The 24,373-nt window shown below is 38.7% G+C and overlaps 1 non-coding gene across 1 annotated transcript; it reads right to left on the reverse strand.

Moving 5' to 3' along the window:
* Positions 1-17,307: 17,307 nt before the first annotated feature.
* On the reverse strand, positions 17,308-17,415 carry LOC148564479 (small nucleolar RNA R71). The gene has a single exon (XR_015884687.1). It is a non-coding gene; the product is annotated as a small nucleolar RNA R71 (small nucleolar RNA).
* Positions 17,416-24,373: the final 6,958 nt, after the last annotated feature.

Here is a 24,373-nt window from a genome sequence, read left to right on the forward strand (position 1 = left end):
TTAAGTCTACTTCTCGAAGTCTTAAGTACGTAACATTTACTCCTAGACTTGAAGTATGTCAAATAGGCTTGATCACATCCACCCTTAAGTCCTAACCTACCTACTAATTGACTTAGTAGTGGGTTAGCATCAATGGGCTTCAAATTGATCACCAAGGGTTCTCAAATCACCAAATTCATTATGCCCAAAAACTCAAGATCACTCAAGTCCCTTGGCTTAAGCCAAGAGTTGACAAAACTACTCAAAAACTAAGGAGAGCATTTCATCAAACACTTAGAATGCAATAAAAGTCAACATCATAAATTGCAAGAATACTAAAATCTACCACTATTAATTGCAAGAAAAGTGAGATCATAACTCAATTCATCAATTAAAGAAACATCAACATCAAAATTGCATTAATTGTAAACAAATCCAACAAGAGTCAACATCACAAAAGAGAGCAAAATGGGAAATTAACATAAAAACTAAGAGAACTTGATGTGTGGAAAACGATCCAACACAAAACTCACCGGCAAGTGTACCGGGTCGCATCAAGTAATAGTAACTCACATGAGTGAGGTCGATCCCACAGGGATTGAAGGATTGAGCAATTTTAGTTTAGTGGTTGATTTAGTCAAGCGAATCAAGTATTGGTTGAGTTGTTTGCAATTGGCAGAAACTAAATTGCTTGAAATGTAAAGGGAGAGGGGTAAAATGCAGTAAATTAAAGAGCAGGAAAGTAAAGAAGCAGAATCTTAAAGTGCAAGTAATGTAAATTGCAGAAACTTAAATTGCAAGAAATGTAAATGGCTGAAACTTAAAGTTCAAGAAATGTAAATTGCTTGAATTATAAAAGGAATTGGGAGCTGGGATTGCAGAATTTAAACAAGAACAAGTAAATTGCATTAAACAGGAAAGTAGAGAATGAATTGAATTGAAGTAGGTCTCAAACAGAAAAGTGAAAATGCTTGAAGAGTTTAAAAATAGAAAGTGACTGGTGCTTAATTTGCAGCAATGTAAAAGATGGTTGAAGATCTCAGGGGTGGAAGAGACTAGATAACAAGTCTAGATCTCAAATCCTTCCTTGATCCAACAAGAACAATTGTAAAAGGAAATGAAAAGTAAGTTGCAGAAGCAAATTGCAGAATAGTAGAAGAAGATGCAGTAAACAGAAATTGAAATTCAATTATGCAGAAAAGTAAACAAGAGATCTCAAGGTGAGATTGAAACAGAAGTTCTTCAATTCTCCACCCAAGATCCAAAGCAAGAAAATAAAAGAGTGCTCAAGCAAGAACAAGGAAGAAGAGAGATCAATTCTCCTTCCCAATTCTCTTAGATCTAAATTCAAAAATAAAAGCTCAAAATGAAAGTTCAAAGAAAAATCAAAGTAAAGTCTAGAGGTGTCAAAAGGTTTCTAATTACATCAAACTAGCTCCTATTTATACACTTTCTATTCTTGGATTTTGGAATTTGGATGGGCTTTTAATTTGGAAGATTTGAATTTAATTGGATTTTTGATTGAATTTTCAGCCCATGTGAAGATTTTGCTCCCAGGAGGATGCTCAGCTCAAGTGGGGAGCTGAGCATTGAAGCTTTGTGTGGGAAGTCTTGCGTAGCGTGCTAGGCTGGGGAAGGCACCAGGGGAATGCTCTGCTCACAAGGTGAGCTGAGCATTGGGGCCTTGTGCGCATGTCTTGCTCCCTGACCGTGTCAAATGTTGCGCCTTGCCTTCCTTGGTCCGTGTCAAGCTCTTGTGTGATGCACCAAGGAGTAGCGCTCTGCTCTCCAAGTGAGCTGAGCATTGGAGCTTCCAAGGAAGGTCCTTGGTTCGAACCTTGAGGAATGCATGCTGGTCTCTTTTCTTTGTGAGGGAAGTAGCGCTTCTCTCTCCTCTCTTCCTTGAGGTGCTTGGTTCGAACCTTGGAGGATACTTTTGGCCGATTCTTGGCTTATTTTCCTTGTGAGTAGCGCTCCCCCACTCCCCTTTGGTTCTTGGTCGACCCTTGGAGAAGGCATTTGGCAAACAATTTCCTTGAATTTCTTTCGATGAATGCCCGATAATGCTCCCTTAGTGAGCTGAGCATTGTTTTTCCTTTCCTTGTTTCTTGGCTTCAAATTATGCTCAGCTCACAAGGGGAGCAGTGCATTGAAGCCTTGCCTCCTTGGTACATTGTTGTGCTCCTTTGGAGAGCACTGAGCTCTTGGGGAGAGCACTGTGGCTTCCCTCCTTCATTGTGCCACGCTTCCTCATTTCCTTTGCCACACTATTTTCCTTCTTGGGCCACACTTCTTAAGCCACGCTTTCTTCTTTTCTTCTTTTCTTCACCTACAAGAAATCAAAACAACCAATCAAAGTATCACCAAATTCACAAGGTTTATAAATTATAAAAAAATCAATTAAATTTGGCCTAAACTTCATGATTTAGCATCAATTGAATGGTGGTTGTTTGATTTAAAGAATTCATGCATTTCCATTCCAAATTACTTACTTAGAATGCAAGAAAGTGCATAAAACATAATGAAAACAAAGAAAAAGACTAGTGAAACTAGGCTAAGATGACTTGTCATCAGAATCAAGAGTAGAGACATGAAGTTATAGAGAAAAAAAGATGAGATCAAATAATTAACTATGAATCTAAGATAATCTAACCTCATCCTAACCTAATTCTAGAGAGAAGAGAGAGCTTCTCTCTCTAGAAAACTAACTAAAGGTTCATGTTGGCTAAAACTAATTGCTCTCCCCTTGCTTGGACTTCAATTCTATATGAAATACACTCAGAAACAAGTTGGATTTGGGCCTGGGCAGCTCAGAAATCGCCTCCAGCATTTTGCCTTCAAGTGGGCCATGTTAGAGTATCGACGCGTGCGTGCCAAGTGCGCGCGCGCGTTGACTGGCAAATTCTCAACCCGCGCGGACGCGGCATGTATGCGTGCGCGTCTATAGGTGAAACCACTTTTGCGCATGCGCACTCGGTCCGCGTGCGCGTCCTTTGGTGCATTCCCAATCTTTGTTTCTTCATGCATTCTCCCTTTTGTATGCTTTTCTCCTCATTTCTTCCATCCAATACTTGCCTTATGAACCTGAAATCACTCATCAAACACATCAAGACATCGAATGGAATTAAAGTGAATTAAAATCACCAATTTAGAGCCTAAAAAGCATGTTTTTACACTTAAGCAAAATTCAAGGGAGAATTACAAAACCATGCTATTTCATTGAATAAATGTAAGAAAAGGTGACAAAATCCCCCAAAATAAGCACAAGATAAATCACGAAATCGGGGTTTATCACACTGCCTTTGTCCCGACTGCTGCAAAAGGACGTAGAGTTTGAGTTGAGTGAAGATTGCATGGAAGCATTTGATAAGCTGAAGATTGCCTTGAGCCAAGCTCCTATTGTGAGAGGGCCTGACTGGAGTAGGCCATTCGAGATCATGCGTGACGCATCAAACTATGCGGTAGGAGCGGCGTTGGCTCAACGCGAAGGTAAGGATCCATATATTATTGCCTATGCTTCTAAAACTCTAGATGATGCCCAGTCTAATTATACAACCACTAAAAAAGAGCTTTTAGCTATTGTTTTTGCCTTGGATAAATTCCGATCTTATTTACTTGGTACTAAGGTGGTTGTATATTCAGACCTTGCGGCTTTGAAATATTTGTTAGCTAAGAAAGAGTCTAAACCAAGGTTAATCCGTTGGATATTGTTGTTGCAAGAATTTGATTTAAAGATCAAAGATAGGAGTGGCTCCCAAAATTTAGTGGCGGACCACTTAAGTCTCCTAGAACATATTAAAATTGACTCCACTCCTATCAATGATGCTTTTCCACTTGATAGCTTGCAAGCAATATCTGAGGTGGTTCCTTGGTATGCACCTATAGCTAATTATTTGGTTAGTCGTACCTTTCCTCCTAATTTTTCTAAGCATCAAAAGGACAAGCTTAAAAGCGAGTCCAAGTATAACATATGGGATGACCCATATTTGTGGAGATGTGGTTTTGACCAAATAATTAGGTGTGTGCCACAATCCAAATTCCAGTCGATTTTAGAGGCCTGCCACTCTTCTGAGAGTGAAGGACACTTTGGACCTCAAAGAATTGCTAGAAAAATTTTAGACTGCAGATTTTGGTGGCCCATACTTTTTAAGGATGCTATTGCTTTCTGTGAATCTTGCCCCCAATGCCAATGGTTTGGAAATATATCCAAAAGGGATGAGATGCCCCAACAACTTATGTTGTTTTGTGAAATTTTTTATGTTTGGGGTATTAACTTCATGGCTCCATTTCCAAACTCCTATGGTTTCTTATACATCTTGTTAGCTGTAGATTATGTTTCTAAATGGGTGGAAGCAATTCCTACCCATTCTGATGATGCTAACGTTGTTGTTTCTTTTGTTGGAAATAATATTATTTGTCGCTTTGGATCACCACGAGCAATCGTCAGTGATCAAGGCTCTCATTTTTGTAACAGGAGAATGACAGGTCTGCTAAAAAAACATGGCATTATTCACAAGGTCGCGACGACTTATCATCCCCAAACCAATGGGTAAGCTGATGTGTCTAACAGAGAGACAAAGCGTATACTAGAGAAGATTGTCAAGCCTCATAAAAAAGATTGGAGCTCTAGGCTTGGAGATGCACTTTGGGCTTATCGGACAACTTACAAGACACCCATCGGAATAAGTCCATTCCTCCTAGTCTACAGAAAGGCTTGTCACCTTCCGGTGGAGGTGGAACACAAAGCTTACTGGGTAGTGAAGGAATGCAACTTAGGATTTAGGGGAGCCGGTATTGAAAAGAAGCTGCAACTACAGGAATTGGAGTGCCTTCGACTAGATGCGTATGAGAACTCAAGGCTCTATAAAGAGAGGGTGAATGTTGTGCATGACAAGAACATCAAGAGGAGAGAGTTTAGAGCTGGGGATCTAGTCCTCCTCTATAACTCAAGGTTGAGACTCATGCCAGTTAAGTTGAGATCAAGGTGGGAAGGACCTTATAGGGTGGAAAAGGCTGAGCCATATGGAGTCTTCCACCTGAGTCACCCTTCAAGCCCCACCTTCTTCAAGGTCAATGGCCACCATTTGAAGCTATATCATGGTGAGAGGATGAAGAAAAACAAGGAGCTGGAGATCTTTCTCTTGGAGGATCCAGCAACGGAAGAGGATTGAGCTTGTGGACCGTCCAACTTAAGGACGTTAAAGAAAAATGCTAGGAGGGAGGCAACCCACCATGGTATGATCTTCCCTTTTTATTAGTTCTATTTTATTTTTATCAGTGTTAATTTCTAGTTCTGCATAATTACCTCCATTTTACCATAATTTAATATATATAAAAAAAACGTTGCCTTCGACGCTTAAGCGTCGATGACGCGCACTGATGAGCACATAATTTATACGCTTTTTGGCATTGTTTTTAGTATGTTTTTAGTAGGATCTAGTTACTTTTAGGGATGTTTTTATTAGTTTTTATGTTAAATTCACATTTCTGGACTTTACTATGAGTTTGTGTGTTTTTTTGTGATTTCAGATATTTTCTGGCTGAAATTGAGGGACTTGAGCAAAAATCAGATTCAGTGGTTGAAGAAGGACTGCTGATGCTGTTGGATTCTGACCTCCCTGCACTCAAAGTGGAATTTCTGGAACTACAGAACTCCAAATGGCGCGCTTCCAATTGCGCTGGAAAGTAGACATCTAGGGCTTTCCAGAAATATATAATAGTCCATACTTTACCCAAGTTTAGCTTATGCAAAAGGGCGTTGAACGCCAGTTCTACGCTGCAGTCTGGAGTTAAACGCCAGAAACACGTCACATACCAGAGTTGAACGCCAAAAACACGTTACAACTTGGCGTTCAACTCCAAAAGAAGCCTCTGCACGTGTAAACTTCAAGCTCAGCCCAAGCACACACCAAGTGGGCCCCGGAAGTGGATTTATGCATCAATTACTTACTTCTATAAACCCTAGTAACTAGTTTAGTATAAATAGGACTTTTTACTATTGTATTAGACATCTTGGGACGTCTAGTTCTTAGATCATGGGGGCTGGCCATTTGGCCATGCATGAACCTTTCACTTATGTATTTTTCAATGGTAGAGTTTCTGCACTCCATAGATTAAGGTGTGGAGCTCTGCTGTTCCTCATGATTTAATGCAAAGTACTACTGTTTTATATTCAATTCAACTTATTTCGCTTCTAAGATATCCATTCGCACCCAAGAACATGATGAATGTGATGATTATGTGACGCTCATCATCATTCTCACTTATGAACGCGTGCCTGACAAACACTTCCGTTCTACACGCAAACAAGCTAGAATGAGTATCTCTTAGATATCTAATACAGGAGACCGAGTCCGAGATATTAGAATCTTCGTGGTATAAGTTAGAACCCATGGATGGCCATTCCTGAGATTCGGAAAGTCTAAACCTTGTCTGTGGTATTCCGAGTAGGATCTGGGAAGGGATGGCTGTGATGAACTTCAAACTCGCGAGTGCTGGGTGTAGTGACAGACGCAAAAGGAGGGTGAATCCTATTCCAGTATGATCGAGAACCTCCAGATGATTAGCCGTGCCGTGACAGAGCATTTGGACCTTTTTCACAGAGAGGATAGGATGTAGCCATTGACAACGGTGATGCCCTATATAAAGCTTGCCATGGAAAGGAGTATGAAGGATTGGATGAAGATAACAGGAAAGCAGAGGTTCAGAGGAACGAAAGCATCTCTATACACTTATCTGAAATTCTCACCAATGAATTACATAAGTATTTCTATCTTTATTTTCTGTTTATTTATTATTATTATTCGAAAACTCCATAACCATTTGATATCCGCCTGACTGAGATTTACAAGATGACCATAGCTTGCTTCATACCAACAATCTCCGTGGGATCGACCCTTACTCACGTAAGGTTTTATTACTTGGACGACCCAGTGCACTTGCTGGTTAGTTGTATCGAAGTTGTGACAAATTATGAATTAAGATTAGAGCACTAAGTTTTTGGAGCCATTACCAGGGATCACAATTTCGTGCACCAAGTTTTTGGCGCCGTTGTCGGGGATTGTTCGAGTTTGGACAACTGACGGTTCATCCTGTTGCTCAGATTAGGTAATTTTCTTCTTATTTTGTTTTCAAAAGGTTTTCAAAAATATTTTATTCTTTTTCGTTTTTCCCAATTAATATTCGAAAAAAAATATAATATAAAATAAAATATATTTTTCTTCAGAATTTTTAAGAATGAATTCTAGTGTTTCATGATGATTTGTGGAATCCTGGCTGGCTGTAAAGCCATGTCTAAATCCCTTTGGACTGACGATTCAACCAATCACTTCAATGCATGTAATAGCATACTAAAGCTTAGCTGGCTAGTGAGCCATGTCTAATTCCTAGACTGAAGCTTTAGACTAAAGAGTACAAGATTCCTGGAATTCATATTAAAAATTTTGAAATCCTTATTTTCTTTTTCAAATAATTTTCGAAAAATCCAAAAAAAAATTATAAAATCATAAAAATAAAAAATATTTTGTGTTTCTTGTTTGAGTCTTGAGTCAATTTTTAAGTTTGGTGTCAATTGTATTTTTTTCTAAAAAATTTTATGCATTTTTCGAAAATTCATGCATTCATAGTGTTCTTCATGATCTTCAAGTTGTTCTTGGCCAGTCTTCTTGTTTGATCTTCATATTTTCTTATTTTGTGTCTTTTCTTGTTTTTCATATGCATTCTTGCATTCATAGTGTCTATACATGAAAAATTTCTAAGTTTGGTGTCTTGCATGTTTTCTTTTCTTGAAAATTTTTCAAAAATAAGTCTTGATGTTCATCTTGATCTTCAAAGTGTTCTTGGTGTTCATCTTGACATTCATAGTGTTCTTGCATGCATTGTGTGTTTTGATTCATAATTTTTATGTTATGAGTCTTTTTCATGTTTTTCTCTTTCATCATTAAAAATTCAAAAATCAAAAAAATATCTTTCCTTTTTCTCATAAATTTTGAAAATTTGGATTGACTTTTTAAAAAATTTTTAAAATTCAACTGTTTCTTATGAGTCAAATCAAATTTTCAATTTAAAATCCTATCTTTTTCAAAATCTTTTTCAAAAATCATATCTTTTTCATTTTTCTTATTTATTTTCGAAAATTTTAAAAATATTTTTTTTAAAAATCTTTTTCTTAATTTTACATCATATTTTCGAAAATATCATCAACACTTAATGTTTTGATTCAAAAATTTCAAGTTTGTTACTTACTTGTTAAGAAAGATTCAAACTTTGAGTTCTAGAATCATATCTTGTGATTTCTTGTAAATCAAGTCATTAATTATGATTTTAAAAATCAAATCTTTTTCAAAACTAATTTCAATCATATCTTTTCAGAAATATCTTTTTATCTTATCTTTTTCAAATATCTTTTCTAACTTCTTATCTTCTTATCTTTTAAAATTTGATTTTCAAATCTCTTTCAACTAACTAATTGATTGTTTGATTCTTATCTTTAGTAAAACTGCCCAACTAACTTTTTACATTTAATTTTCGAAAACCCCTTCCCTCTTTTTCAAAATTTCTTTTTAATTAACTAATTATTTCAATTTTTTATTTTAATTTTATTTCATTCCTAATTTTCGAAAACTACTAACCTTTTGATAGCACGGAAACTTGTCTCTCAACAAATTTCCCTTCGGCAAGTATACCGAATTGTCGTCAAGTAATAACTCACAAAAGAGTGGGGTCGAATCCCACAGAGATTAACGGATTAAGCAATCAATAGTTGATTGATTATCCTATTTAGACGATTCAGATTTGGATGATGAGTAACAAGGAACTGTAAATGGCATAAAAGTAAAGAAAGCAATAAAGTGCAGAAAAGTAAAATGGCAAGAAAAGTAAATGTAAGAACTAAAAATAAAATGAACATTGGGATCAAGAGATATTGCAATCCTCCAGATGAAGTTCATTCTCATCTCTTCCTCAATCAATGCATTCATTGATCTCCTTGGCAATCTTAAGTGATTGAATTGGTAATTCAATCTCTCAAATCTTGATCAATAGCCAATTCCTTGGTCAATTGCTCATGAGAAGAGATGAAGTATGGTCACTGATTATACCACTTGCATTCCCAAATCGAGTGTTGGTAGAATTATAGTCACCATATCCATCCAACCCCAATTTGGTCCAACATGAGAAAGCATTTCTAGCATGATCTCTTCATTCCTCTTCCAAGGTTCAGAAGAGATCCAAGTATGAATAGCTTCTTTTCCAAGATAACTACCCAATTGGATGAAGATTGAAAGCTTTCTAGTAAAATCAAGAGAAAAGAAAGAAGAAGAATAATGAAAACTAATATTGATCCATCAAATTACAACAGAGCTCCCTAAAAAATAAAAAGAGTTAGTTGATCATTGCTATACAAAAAAAAATAGAAAAGAAAGAAACTGCAGAAAAATAAAGATGAAGATTAAAACTAAAATTGAAACTTCAAAATTCATAAATGAAAAGTACAAAGAAAAGAAAGAAAAGGAAAAGTGTGTGAGGGGAGGGAGTCCGAAGACCCCTCTCTAATCCCCCCCTTCAAGAATTTTAGTCCCCCCTTGAATGTAAAAGCTAAGGCCCTTATATAGGCTCTCCTAAATTACAAAATAAAATTAAAAGCAATTTACAATTAAATGAAAATTCCTATTCTAGATGCTTCTTGTGGCCTTGATTGGTTGACACTTGTGGGCTTGTTACCTTGAGGTTGGGTGGTCCTTGAAAGAGAATCAAGTTGAGGTCCAGGTGCTAATGTCAGTGCTAACGTTAGCCACACTAATGCTACAAGTGTGGCGTTTGTGCTGAAGTTAGTGTGGCTAACGTCACACTTGCTACCCAGTTGGTGTTTTTGGGGCTTAAAATATGCCTCTGGTTTGTACTCCAATTTCATGCCCACTATAGAGTATTATATATCGTTGGAAAGCGCTGAATGTCAGCTTTCTAACGCAACTGAAATCACCTCAATTGGACCTCTGTAACTCAAGTTATGCTCCTTTGAAGGGTACATGGTTGCTGGCATAGTGGCTGGCGTAATTGGCAAACGTGAGTGCCAATAATGTCCGTGATCAAGGCCGAAAATTGCCAAGTTTTGGAGCTCAAACTTAATGCCCACCTCATACTATTATATATTTTTGGAAAGCCTTGGATGTCTACTTTCCAACGCCTTTGGAAGCGCATCATTTGGAGCTCTACAGCTCGAGTTATACTTCTTGGAAGGTGAAGAGGTCAGCTGGCCTTACTACAGGTTGATACCATGTTCATCTTTGCACTTTCAGGGCAGGTTTTCTCCATCAAATTCAGTGTCCACCATGTAGTGCCATATATGCTTGGAAAGCTCTGGAATCTTACTTTCCAATGCCACTGGAATCACCTCATTTGGAGCTTTGTGGCTCAAGTTATTCTTGTTTGAAGAAGGCATGGTCAGGCTGCTGCGTGAGACTTTTGCCCATGTTAACTACCACGTTAATTTAGTTAACCTGGAAGCTAACGTGGGTCTTTTTGCTTCGCAAACGTTAGTGGAGATCACCTTTTTCACTAACGTTGGCATCTCCCTTTCCTTCCACGTTAGTTCCCACGTTAATGTAGTTAACGTGGAAGCTAACGTGGGTCTTCTTGCTTCGCAAACGTTAGTGGAGATTACCTTTTCCACTAACGTTGGCATCTCCCTTTCCTTCCACGTTAGTTCCCATGTTAATGTAGTTAACGTGGAAGCTAACGTGGGTCTTCTTGCACCTTCGCTAGCGTTATTGGCACTCACTTTTGCCACTAACGCTGCTCCTTCTTCAAAGTTGATGCCATTAACGTTCCCACTAACGTTCCAACTTTCCTTCCTTCCACGTTAGTGGCCAAGTTAGTGGTACTAACGTAGCCACTAACGTGGCTCTTCTCTGCTTCTTGTTACCTAAAATCAATCAAACAAAGTGCATCAAAGTCTTGCTCTAAATCATGGGATCATGCATCATCCATTTTATCATTCAATTCATGCATAATTCTCATGAAATCATTCAAAATTCACAATGTTTGCTTGAATCATGGTGTGAATGCATTTTCATCCAAATACTTGCTCATTTCCTAGAAAAATGCATGAAACCACCCTAAAGCATACAAAAAATGGCTAGTAAAACTAGCCAAGATGCCCTGGTATCACAACACCAAACGTAAATCTTGCTTGTCCCTAAGCAAGAAAAGAACTATGCACAAAGAATTCTCTTAATTGAAATGTATTGAAGAATTGCTTATGATGCCTTAGTGGGTGAAGTGAATAAGTGGCAGTGGGGTGAACTCTAATTTGTATGCTTATGCAAGGATTCCAGTGCTCATTAGTCCTTACATTTTGGAAGTCTTAGATCTTAGAACTTTCATTCAAATGATATTATGGAAATCTCTTTATAGATTGTCACCTTGAAGCAGCACTTATTTTCTAGCATTTTTCTTTCTTTTTTTGGAATTTGGCCTCGACTCTAGGTGTCATGTATCAAAGCGGCTTTTTAAGATAAGCTTTCAATCAATACTCCCAAACCAGTTGGTCTAAGGTATTAGGTGTTGAAGCACCCCTTAGGATTTACTTGCTCAAGCCTCTCTTTCTGATACAAATCCACCACAAGCATTTAACTAGGCAATAACTCTTTGATTTCTTGTTTCTTTCTTCTTCTTCCTAGTAATTGATGCTCAGAGCCTTGGGCTTGTTCTTTGGTTTTCTTTTTCTTTTGTTTTCTTTTGTTACTGCTTCTTGGATCAATAGATGTTTGAGAAATTCTATAATACTTCTCTAAACTTCATTTCCTGTCTATGAGCTCCCATGCAAGTTTTCACAAACATGCAACCTCGAGACACAATCATACAATCAGAACCTCCACTCCTCTTAATCTTTTGCTTGCCCCAAGATTTATAAAATTCTTCAACATTTTCCTTTCAAAAGAATGATTTCTTTGTTGCATTCTTAGAGATATTGGGTGCAAGTAAAATTCAAGATGATAATCATGATATCATAGCAACATGTTACAAATCAAATATCAAATTATGCTTATTCACAAGGAGTAATCACACATGCATACCAAGAAAATAGAAGACAATCATGCGATTTAAAGTGCTGGAAATAAGTAAGAGGAAAAAGGAACTTTACCACCTTTTAGTTCATCTTCATTGTTGTTGCCCTTTTCCTCCTATTCTTTCCCTTCCACACCAAACTTAGAATGATTGCTTATGCTCAAGCAACAATTAAAACAGTGGTGATGGGGTCTAAGATGGATCATTGAGTGTCTTAGAAAGAAGTGTGAGTATGCATGTGTTTCAGCAAGCAAGACTAAGGATACAATAAAGGCACAAGAGATACAAATAGAGATATTTTGATTGCATTAATAAGTGGTGTTGCCAGGGTACTTTGTATGAAAGTTAAGTGGCAACACCAAACTTAGTGTGACACTTTCAATTTAGAATGTTGCAAGTACCCAGTGAAGATTGAAAATCAAATTGTTGCATGGCAACACCAAACTTAGAATGCAATCGTATGCCAAATTATTGAAAGTGAACTAAATAAAGCAAGGAAATGTTACCTACGGTTGGGTTGCCTCCCAACAAGTGCTCTTTTAATGTCATTAGCTTGACATGTTGTTCATGACTTTCTTCCTCTTCTTCCGATTTGTTAAGAGGAATGACCTCAAGAGGAAACAGGAGCCAGTTAATGCCCCTTGTTTTGAGTGCCTCTTCCCAGCAAGCTTTCTTCTGTTGTTAGCTTGGGTAAACTTGCTTGTTGGGGTAGGGGTGGGATGGCTTTTAGTTGACCTTTTCTTCTTCATGGATATTGTCCTTCTTTTCTTGGTCACCATCCTCTTTTTAGTGCTCATGTTGATTGCCTTCACCACCTTGATCTCAGGACTTGGGTGATGTATTATGGTTGGAGCATCCTCTTCATCAAGATCTTCTTGAATTGGTGGTTCAATGAACTCACCCTCTATACAACTCTCTGTTTTATTGGAGTGTGGGTTCCCTTGATTGACTTCCTCCCTTATTCTTGACCTTTGAATGAACTCCTCCGTTTCTGGAGAGAGTGAAGTGGTCTCTCTTTGTGATCTCAGCTATTCAATGAATTGTTCTTCAGAATAGAGTTGTGCATTCTGCCTCAATTTTTCTTCATAATCCCTTTTTGCTATTTTCTCCTCTTCGTTTGTCTTTATTATTTCTTCAAGGAGGAGTTCTATCCTAGCGAGTCTCTCTTCTTCTCTACTTTTTTTGAGTTCTTCAATGATGAGTTCCATCCTAGCAAGTCTATGTAAAGGAGGTTGGGTAGGTTGTAATGGTTGGTCGGGGTTGGCTTGTGAATGGAATTGGTTGTTTTGTGGTTGTGTGTTCTGAAAGTGGTATGATTCTTGTGGGTAGTGGATTGAGTTTTGTGGATGGCGAAATGAATTTTATGGATTTGGGATAGACTTTTGTGCTGAGGTATACTCAAATGATGAAGAATTTAGGCATGTAAAACTTGGAGGTGAGGTTGGATAATTGAGAGGTGATGGCTCTTGTTGAATGGGGTATGAATAAGTGAAATCTCTTTGATTTTGATCTTCCCAGCCACAACTTGAGTCGTGATCAATTTCACCAAAATATGGACCATTTTGTGGCTGGGGAAAGTACCCCATTTCATGTTCTTAATACTTCTACCCACCATGAGCATAGTAAAGTGAATCATTCTGTGGTGGTGGAGAGTTTCCCATGAAATTTGATTGACTAAAATACGATGGATGCTCCTTTCTTTCCTGTAGAAAACTCTGTCTCAAACAATAATCACCAAAAGAAATTGGAATCTCCATAGTCACAGATGAGGAAATTCCCAGTGAGGCAATATCAAAAACAGTTAGTTAGCAAGAGAAAATAAAGAAGCAAAAGAAAATAAAGACAAAAGAAAAGTGTCTAATCTAGTAGATCAATCAACCGGTAGTTTGTTAATCACAATTAATACCCGACAACGGCACCATAAACTTGATGCACATGGAAACTTGTCTCTCAACAAATTTTCCTTCGGCAAGTATACCGAATTGTCGTCAAGTAATAACTCACAAAAGAGTGAGGTCGAATCCCACAGAGATTAACGGATTAAGCAATCAATAGTTGATTGATTATCCTAGTTAGACGATTCTGATTTGGATGATGAGTAACAAGGAACTGTAAATGGCATAAAAGTAAAGAAAGCAATAAAGTGCAGAAAAGTAAAATGGAAAGAAAAGTAAATGTAAGAACTAAAAATAAAATGAACATTGGGATCAAGAGATATTGCAATCCTCCGGATGAAGTTCATTCTCATCTCTTCCTCAATCAATGCATTCATTGATCTCCTTGGCAATCTTAAGTGATTGAATTGGTAATTCAATCTCTCAAATCTTGATCAATAGCCAATTCCTTAGTCAATTGCTCATGAGAAGAGATGAAGTATGGTCACTGATTATACCACATGGATTCCCAAATTGAGTGTTGGTATAATTATAGTCACCATATCCATCCAACCCCAATTTGGTCCAACATGAGAAAGCATTTCTAGCATGATCTCTTCATTCCTCTTCCAAGGTTCAGAAGAGATCCAAGTATGAATAGCTTCTTTTCCAAGATAACTACCCAATTGGATGAAGATTGAAAGCTTTCTAGTAAAATCAAGAGAAAAGAAAGAAGAAGAATAATGAAAACTAATATTGATCCATCAAATTACAACAGAGCTCCCTAATCCAATGAAAAGAGTTAGTTGATCATTGCTCTAAAAAGGAAAATAGAAAAGAAAGAAAGTGCAGAAAAATAAAGATCAAGATTAAAACTAAAATTGAAACTTCAAAATTCATAAATGAAAAGTACAAAGAAAAGAAAGAAAAGGAAAAGTGTGTGAGGGGAGGGAGTCCGAAGACCCTTCTCTAATCCCCCCTTCCAGAATTTCAGTCCCCCCTTGAATGTAAAAGCTAAGGCCCTTATATAGGCTCTACTAAATTACAAAATGAAATTAAAAGCAATTTACAATTAAATGAAAATTCCTATTCTAGATACTTCTTGTGGCCTTGATTGGTTGACACTTGTGGGCTTGCTTCCTTGAGGTTGGGTGGTCCTTGAAAGAGAATCAAGTTGAGGTCCAGGTGCTAATGTCAGTGCTAACGTTAGCCACACTAACGCTACAAGTGTGGCGTTTGTGCTGAAGTTAGTGTGGCTAACGTCACACTTGCTACCCAGTTGGTGTTTTTGGGGCTTAAAAGATGCCTCTAGTTTGTACTCCAATTTCATGCCCACTATAGAGTATTATATATCGTTGGAAAGCTCTTAATGTCAGCTTTCTAATGCAACTAGAATCACCTCAATTGGATCTCTGCAACTCAAGTTATGCTCCTTTGAAGGGAATAGGGTTGCTGGCATAGTGGCTGGCGTTATTGGCAAACGTGAGTGCCAATAATGTCCGCGATCAGGGCCAAAAATTGCCAGGTTTTGGAGCTTAAACTTAATGCCCACCCCATACTATTATATAATGTTGGAAAGCCCTGGATATCTACTTTCCAACGCCTTTGGAAGCGCATCATTTGGAGCTCTACAGCTCGAGTTATACTTCTTGGAAGGTGAAGAGGTCAGCTGGCCTTACTACAGGTTGATACCATGTTCATCTTTGCACTTTCAGGGTAGGTTTTCTCCCTCAAATTTAGTGTCCACCATGTAGTGCCATATATACTTGGAAAGCTCTGGAATCCTACCTTCAAATGCCACTGTAATCACCTCTTTTGGATCTTTGTGGCTCAAGGTATTCTTGTTTGAAGAAGGCATGGTCAGGCAGCTGGGTGAGACTATTGCCCACGTTAACTACCACGTTAATGTAGTTAACGTGGAAGCTGACGTGGGTCTTTTTGCTTCGTAAATGTTAGTGGAGATCACCTTTTCCACTAACGTTGGCATCTCCCTTTCCTTCCACGTTAGTTCCCACGTTAATGTAGTTAACGTGGAAGCTAACGTGGGTCTTCTTGCTTCGCAAATGTTAGTGGAGATCACCTTTTCCACTAACGTTGGCATCTCCCTTTCCTTCCACGTTAGTTCCCATGTTAATGTAGTTAACGTGGAAGCTAACGTGGGTCTTCTTGCACCTTCGCTAGCGTTATTGGCACTCACTTTTGCCACTAACGCTGCTCCTTCTTCAAAGTTGATGCCATTAACGTTCCCACTAACGTTCCAACTTTCCTTCCTTCCACGTTAGTGGCCAAGTTAGTGGTACTAACGTAGCCACTAACGTGGCTCTTCTCTGCTTCTTGTTACCTGAAATCAATCAAACAAAGTGCATCAAAGTCTTGCTCTTAATCATGGGATCATGCATCATCCATTTTATCATTCAATTCATGCATAATTCTCATGAAATCATTCAAAATTCACAATGTTTGCTTGAATCATGGTGTGAATGCATTTTCATCCAAATACTTGCTCATTTCCTAGAAAAATGCATGAAACCACCGTAAACCATACAAAAAATGGCTAGTAAAACTAGCCAAGATGCCCTGGCATCACCTTTTTCAAAAACTATTTTCGAAATTAAACTTTAAATTTTTATTTTTAGTTTTCGAAATTCCCTCTCTCCCATCTCCTTTTATTTATTTACTACTTACTAACATTTCTCTTCATCTCATATCTCTACTCCCCTTACCCTTGTGTTTGGATTCTCCTCCCTTCTCTTTCCTTATATTACATTCTTTTCTTCTTCTACTCACATAAAGGAATCTCTATACTGTGACATAGAGGATTTCATATTTTCTTTGTTATTCCCATCTTTGTCATATGAGCAGGAGCAAGGACAAGAACATTCTTGTTGAAGCAGATCCTGAACCTGAAAGGACTCTGAAGAGGAAACTAAGAGAAGCTAAAATACAACAATCCAGAGACAACCTTACAGGAATTTTCGAACAGGAAGAGGAGATGGCAGCCGAAAATAATAATAATGCAAGGAGGATGCTTGGTGACTTTACTGCACCATATTCCAATTTACATGGAAGAAGCATCTCCATCCCTACCATTGGAGCAAAAAATTTTGAGGTTAAACCTCAATTAGTTTCTCTGATGCAACAAAACTGCAAGTTTCATGGACTTCCATCTGAAGATCCCTTTCAGTTCTTAACTGAATTCTTGCAGATATGTGACACTGTTAAGACTAATGGAGTAGATCCTGAAGTCTACAGGCTCATGCTTTTCCCGTTTGCTGTAAGAGACAGAGCTAGAATATTGTTGGACTCTCAACCTAAGGATAGCATGAACTCTTGGGATAAGCTGGTCAAGGCTTTCTTAGCCAAGTTTTTTCCTCCTCAAAAGCTGAGTAAGCTTAGAGTGGATATTCAAACCTTCAGACAGAAAGAAGGTGAATCCCTCTATGTAGCTTGGGAGAGATATAAGCAACTGACCAAAAAGTGTCCTTCTGACATGCTTTCAGAATGGACCATCCTGGATATATTCTATGATGGTCTGTCTGAATTAGCTAAGATGTCATTGGATACTTCTGCAGGTGCATCCATTCACCTAAAGAAAACACCTGCAGAAGCTCAAGAACTCATTGACATGGTTGCTAACAACCAGTTCATGTACACTTCTGAGAGGAATCCTGTGAGTAATGGGACGCCTCAGAAGAAGGGAGTTCTTGAAATTGACACTCTGAATGCCATATTGGCTTAGAATAAAATATTAACTCAGCAAGTCAATATGATTTCTCAAAGTCTGAACGGAATGCAAGATGCATCCAACAGTACTCAAGAGGCATCTTCTGAAGAAGAAGCTTATGATCCTGAGAACCCTGCAATAGCAGAGGTGAATTACATGGGTGAACCATATGGAAACACCTAGAATTCCTCGTGGAGAAATCACCCAAATCTCTCATGGAAGGATCAACAAAAGCCTCAACAAGGCTTTAATAATGGTGGAAGAAACAGGTTTAGCAATAGCAAGCCTTTTCCATCATCCACTCAGCAACAGACAGAGAACTCTGAACAAAATACCTCTAATTTAGCAAACTTAGTCTCTGATCTATCTAAGGCCACTCTGAGTTTCATGAATGAAACAAGGTCCTCCATTAGAAATTTGGAGGCACAAGTGGGCCAGCTGAGTAAGAAGATCACTGAAACCCCTCCTAGTGCTCTCCCAAGCAATAAAGAAGAAAATCCAAAAATAGAGTGCAAGGCCATTGAAATGACCATCATGGCCGAAACCACAGAAGAGGAGGAGGACGTGAATCCCAAGGAGGAAGACCTCTTGGGATGTCCAGTGATCAACAAGGTGTTTCCCTTTGAGGAACCAAATGACTCTGAGGCTCATCTAGAGACCATAGAGATTCCATTAAACCTCCTTACGCCCTTCATGAGCTCTGATGAGTACTCTTCTTCTGAAGAGAATGGAGATGTTACTGAAGAGCAAGTTGCCAAGTTCCCTGGTGCAATCATGAAGCTGAATGCCAATTTATTTGGTAGTGAGACTTGGGGAGATGAACCTCCCCTGTTCACCAATGAACTAAATGCATTGGATCAACTGAGATTGCCTCAAAAGAAATAAGATCCTGGAAAGTTCCTAATACCTTGTACCATAGGTACCATAACCTTTGAGAAGGCTCTATGTGACCTTGGGTCAGGAATAAACCTCATGCCACTCTCTGTAATGGAGAAACTAGGAATTTTTGAGGTGCAAGCTGCTAAAATCTCATTAGAGATGGAAGACAACTCAAGAAAAGAGGCAGATGGAAGACCTTTCCTAGCCACAGCAAGAGCTGTAATTGATGTAGACAGAGGTGAACTAGACCTTCAATTGAATGAGGACTCCCTTGTGTTTAAAACTCAAGGTCATCCTTCTGTAAACATGGAAAAGAGGCACAATAAGCTTCTCTCAGTACAGAGTCAACTAAAGCCCCCACAGTCAAACTCTAAGTTTGGTGTTGGAAGGCCTCAGCCAAACTCTAAGTTTGGTGTTGAACTCCCATATCCAAACTCGAAGTTTGGTGTTAGGAGTCTATAAAATTGCTCTGAACATCTGTGAGGCTCCATGAGAGCTCACTGTCAAGCTATTGACATTAAAGAAGCACTTGTTGGGAGGCAACCCAATTTTTATTTATCTAATTTTATTTTTATTTTTTATTGTTCTTTCATGTTTGGTATGCGAAATTGTTACTCTGAGGCTGTAAAATTTGTTGTTCGTTCTCTCCCTGGCAATGGCGCCAATAACTGGTGCACAATACCATGGTCCAAACATAACTTCACAACTTCGCACAACTAACCAGCAAGTGCACTAGGTCGTCCAAGTAATAAAACCTTACGTGAGTAAGGGTCAATCCCACGGAGATTGTCGGTATGAAGCAAGCTATGGTCACCTTGTAAATCTCAGTCAAGCGGATATCAAATGGTTATGGAGTTTTCAAAAATAAATAATAAATAAATATAAAATAAAGATAGAAATACTTATGTAATTCATTGGTGAGAATTTCAGATAAGCATATAGAGATGCCTTCGTTCTTCTGAACTTCTGCTTTCCTGCTGTCTTCATCCAATCAGTCCTACTCCTTTCCATGGCAAGCTTTCTGTAAGGGCATCACCGTTGTCAATGGCCACATCCCATCCTCTCTGTGAAAATAGTCCAAATGCTCTGTCACGGCATGGCTAATCATCTGGAGGTTCTCGATCATACTGGAATATGATTTACTATCCTTTGTGTCTGTCACTACGCCCAGCACTCGCGAGTTTGAAGTTCGTGACAGCCATCCCTTCCCAGATCCTACTCGGAATACCACAGACAAGGTTTAGACTTTCCGGATCTCAGGAATGGCCATCCATGGGTTCTAACTTATACCACGAAGATACTAATTACTTGGACTCGGTCCCCTGTATTTGATATCTAAGAGATATTCACTCTAGCTTGTTTGCATGTAGAACAGAAGTGTTTGTCAGGCACGCGTTCATAAGTGAGAATGATGATGAGCGTCACATAATCATCACCTTCATCATGTTCTTGGGTGCGAATGGATATCTTAGAAGCGGAATAAGTTGAATTGAATAGAAAACAGTAGTACTTTGCATTAATTCATGAGGAACAGCAGAGCTCCACACCTTAATCTATGGAGTGTAGAAACTCTACCGTTGAAAATACATAAGTGAAAGGTTCAGGCATGGCCGAGAGGCCAGCCCCCAAAACGTGATCACAGGATCAAAAATACAATCCAGGATGTCTAATACAATAGTAAAAAGTCCTATTTATACTAAACTAGCTAAAGGTTTACAGAAGTAAGTAATTGATGCATAAATCCACTTTCGGGGCCCACTTGGTGTGTGCTTGGGCTGAGCTTTAGCTTTCCACGTGCAGAGGCTTCTTTTGGAGTTGAACGCCAAGTTGTAACGTGTTTTTGGCGTTCAACTCTGGTTCGTGACGTGTTTCTGGCGTTTAACTCTAGACTGCAGCGTAGAACTGGCGTTCAACGCCCATTTGCATCATCTAAACTCGTCCAAAATATGGACTATTATATATTGCTGGAAAGCCCTGGATGTCTACTTTCCAACGCAATTGAAAGCGCGCCATTTTGAGTTCTGTAGCTCCATAAAATCTACTTTGAGTGTAGGGAGGTCAGAATCCAACAGCATCAGCAGTCCTTCTTCAACCTCTGAATCTGATTTTTGCTCAAGTCCCTCAATTTCAGCTAGAAAATACCTGAAATTATAGAAAAACACACAAACTCATAATAAAGTCCAAAAATGTGAATTTAACATAAAAACTAATAAAAACATCCCTAAAAGTAACTAGATCCTACTAAAAACATACTAAAAACAATGCCAAAAAGCGTATAAATTATCCGCTCATCACAACACCAAACTTAAATTGTTGCTTGTCCCCAAGCAACTAAAAATAAAATAGGATAAAAAGAAGAGAATATACTATAAATTCCAAACTATCAATGAAACATAGCTCCAATCAGATGAGCGGGACTTGTAGCTTTTTGCCTCCTGAATAGTTTTGGCATCTCACTTTATCCATTGAGGTTCAGAATGATTGGCATCTATAGGAACTCAGAGTTCAGATAGTGTTATTAATTTTCCTAGTTCAGTATGTTAATTCTTGAACACAGCTACTTTATAAGTCTTGGCCGTGGCCCTAAGCACTTTATTTTCCAGTATTACCACCGGATACATAAATGCCACAGACACATAATTGGGTGAACCTTTTCAAATTGTGACTCAGCTTTGCTAAAGCCCCCAATTAGAGGTGTCCAGGGTTCTTAAGCACACTCTTCTTTTGCTTTGGACCTTGACTTTAACCGCTCAGTCTCAAGTTTTCACTTGACACCTTCACGCCACAAGCACATGGTTAGGGACAGCTTGGTTTAGCCGCTTAGGCCAGGATTTTATTCCTTTAGCCCCTCCTATCCACTGATGCTCAAAGCCCTGGGATCCTTTTTATTTACCCTTGACTTTTGGTTTTAAGGGTTATTGGTGTCTCCTTGTCATCATTCTTTCAAGAGCCAACATATTTAACATTCATGAACAACGACTTCAAAAGACATATGCACTGTTCAGGCATTCATTCAGAAAACAAGAAGTATTGTCACCACATCAATATAATTAAACTAAGTTCAAGGATAAATTCGAAACTCATGTACTTCTTGTTCTTTTGAATTAAAACATTTTTCATTTAAGAGAGGTGATGGATTCATTTTCACTACTTTAAGGCATAGACACTTAGACATTAATGATCATGTAATAAAGACACAAACATAGATAAACATTTAACATAAGAAAACGAAAAATAGAAAGTTTAAGAACAAGGAATGAGTCCACCTTAGTGATGGTGGCGTTTTCTCCTTGAGGAACCAATGATGTCCTTGAGCTCTTCTATGTCTCTTCCTTGTCTCTGTTGCTTGATCCCTAGTGATTTTGGTGCTCGTATCCTTAGTTGCTCCCAATAATTGTGTGGGGGAAAATGTATCCCCTGAGGTATCTCAGGGATCTCTTGATTTGTAGTCAAATGTTCTACCACTGAGCTATAGATCCTTTACATGAATCTCTCCATCTCCCATGACTTGGAGGTGGAAGCTTTTGTCTTCCATTTTCTCTTCTCTTTTTTTTTTTTTTTGAGGTTTCTCTGGCCTTAGGTGCCATCAATGGTTATGGAAAAGCAAAATAAGCAATGCTTTTACCACACCAAACTTAGAATGTTGCTCGCCCTCGAGAATGAGAAGAAAGAATAGATGAAGAAGAAGATGTGCAAGAAACTAGGATTATGAGGAGGGAAGGTGGGGATCCTGTGGGATCCACAGATCCTGAGATGATCCTATGAGGTTCACAGATCTTGAGGTGTCAAGGATTTACATCCCTGCACCAATTAGGCATGTAAAATGCCTTTGCATGCAATTCTGGCGTTTAAACGCCGAACTGATGCTTATTCTGGGCGTTCAACGCCCAGATGCAGCATATTTCTGGCGTTGAACGCCAGCTTCATGCTTGTTTCTGGCATTCAGCGCCAGCTCCATGCTCTGTTCTAGGGTGTGCTATTTTTAATGCTGTTTTTGATTTTTCTTCAATTTTTTTCAGTTGTTTTTGTGACTCCACATGATCATGAACCTATGAAGACATATAACTAATAAAAATATAATTAAATAAAAATTGGGTTGCCTTCCAACAAGTGCTTCTTTAATGTCAATAGCTTGACAATGGGCTCTCATGGAGCCTCACAGATGTTCAGAGCATTGTTGGGACTCCCCAACACCAAACTTAGAGTTTAGATATGGGAGTTCAATACCAAACTTAGAGTTTAGTTGTGGCCTCCCAACACCAAACTTAGAGTTTGACTGTGGGGGCTCTGGTTGACTCTGTTTTGAGAGAAGCTTACTGTGCCTCTTTTTCATGTTTACAGAAGAATGTCCTTGAGTTTTAAACTCAAGGGAGTCCTCATTCAATTGAAGGACTATTTCACCTCTGTTAACATCAATCACAGCTCTTGTTGTGGCTAGGAAGGGTCTTCCAAGGATGATGGATTCATCCTCATCCTTCCCAGTATCTAGGATTATGAAATCAGTAGGGATGTAAAGGCCTTCAACCTTTACTAATATGTCCTCTACTTGTCCATAAGCCTGTTTTCTGGAATTGTCTTCCATCTCTAATGAGATTTTAGCAGCTTGTACCTCAAAGATTCCTAGTTTCTCCATTACAGAGAGTGGCATGAGGTTTATTCCTGACCCAAGGTCACATAGAGCCTTCTCAAAGGTCATGGTGTCTATGGTACAAGGTATTAGGAACTTTTCAGGATCCTGTTTCTTCTGAGGCAATCTCAATTGATCCAATGCATTTAGGTCATTGGTGAACAGAGGAGGTTCATCTCCCCAAGTCTCATTACCAAATAAATTGGCATTCAGCTTCATGATTGCACCAAGGAACTTGGCAAGTTGTTCTTCAGTGACATCCTCATTCTCTTCAGAAGAAGAATACTCATCAGAACTCATGAATGGCATAAGGAGGTTTAACGGAATCTCTATGGTCTCTAGATGAGCCTCAGAGTCCTTTGGTTCCTCAGAGGAAACTCCTTATTGATCACTGGACGTCCCAGGAGGTCTTCCTCCTTGGGATTCACGTCCTTCTCCTCTCTTCTAGGTTCGGCCATGATGGTCAATTCAATGGCCTTGCACTCTCCTTTTGGATTTTCTTCTGTATTGCTTGGGAGAGTACTAGGAGGGATTTCAGTGATCCTTTTACTCAGCTGGTCCACTTGTGCTTCCAAATTTCTAATGGAGGACCTTGTTTCATTCATGAAACTCACAGTGGCATTAGATAGATCAGAGACTAAGTTTGCTAAATTAGAGGTATTTTGTTCAGAGTGCTCTGTCTGTTGCTGAATGGATGACGGAAAAGGCTTGCTATTGCTAAACATGTTTCTTCCACCATTATTAAAGCCTTGTTGAGGCTTTTGTTGATCCTTCCATGAGAGATTTGGGTGATTTCTCCATGAGGATTTATAGATGTTTCCATATGGTTCACCCATGTAATTCACCTCTGCTATTTTAAGGTTCTCAGGATCATAAGCTTCTTCTTCAGAAGATGCCTCTTGAGTACTGTTGGATGCAGCTTGCATTCCATTCAAACTCTAAGAAATCATATTTACTTGCTGAGTCAATATTTTGTTTTGAGCCAATATGGCATTCAGAGTATCAATTTCAAGAACTGCCTTCTTCTGAGGCGTCCCATTACTCACAGGATTCCTCTCAGAAGTGTACATAAACTGGTTATTAGCAACCATGTCAATGAGTTCTTGAGCTTCTGCAGGCGTTTTCTTTAGGTGAATGGATCCACCTGCAGAAGTATCCAATGACATCTTAGCTAATTTAGACAGACCATCATAGAATATATCCAGGATGGTCCATTCTGAATGC

Source organism: Arachis ipaensis, chromosome B5 (genome assembly GCF_059453495.1).
Source record: "Arachis ipaensis isolate K30076 ecotype BB chromosome B5, ASM5945349v1, whole genome shotgun sequence".
Classification (NCBI taxonomy): Eukaryota; Viridiplantae; Streptophyta; class Magnoliopsida; order Fabales; family Fabaceae; genus Arachis; species Arachis ipaensis.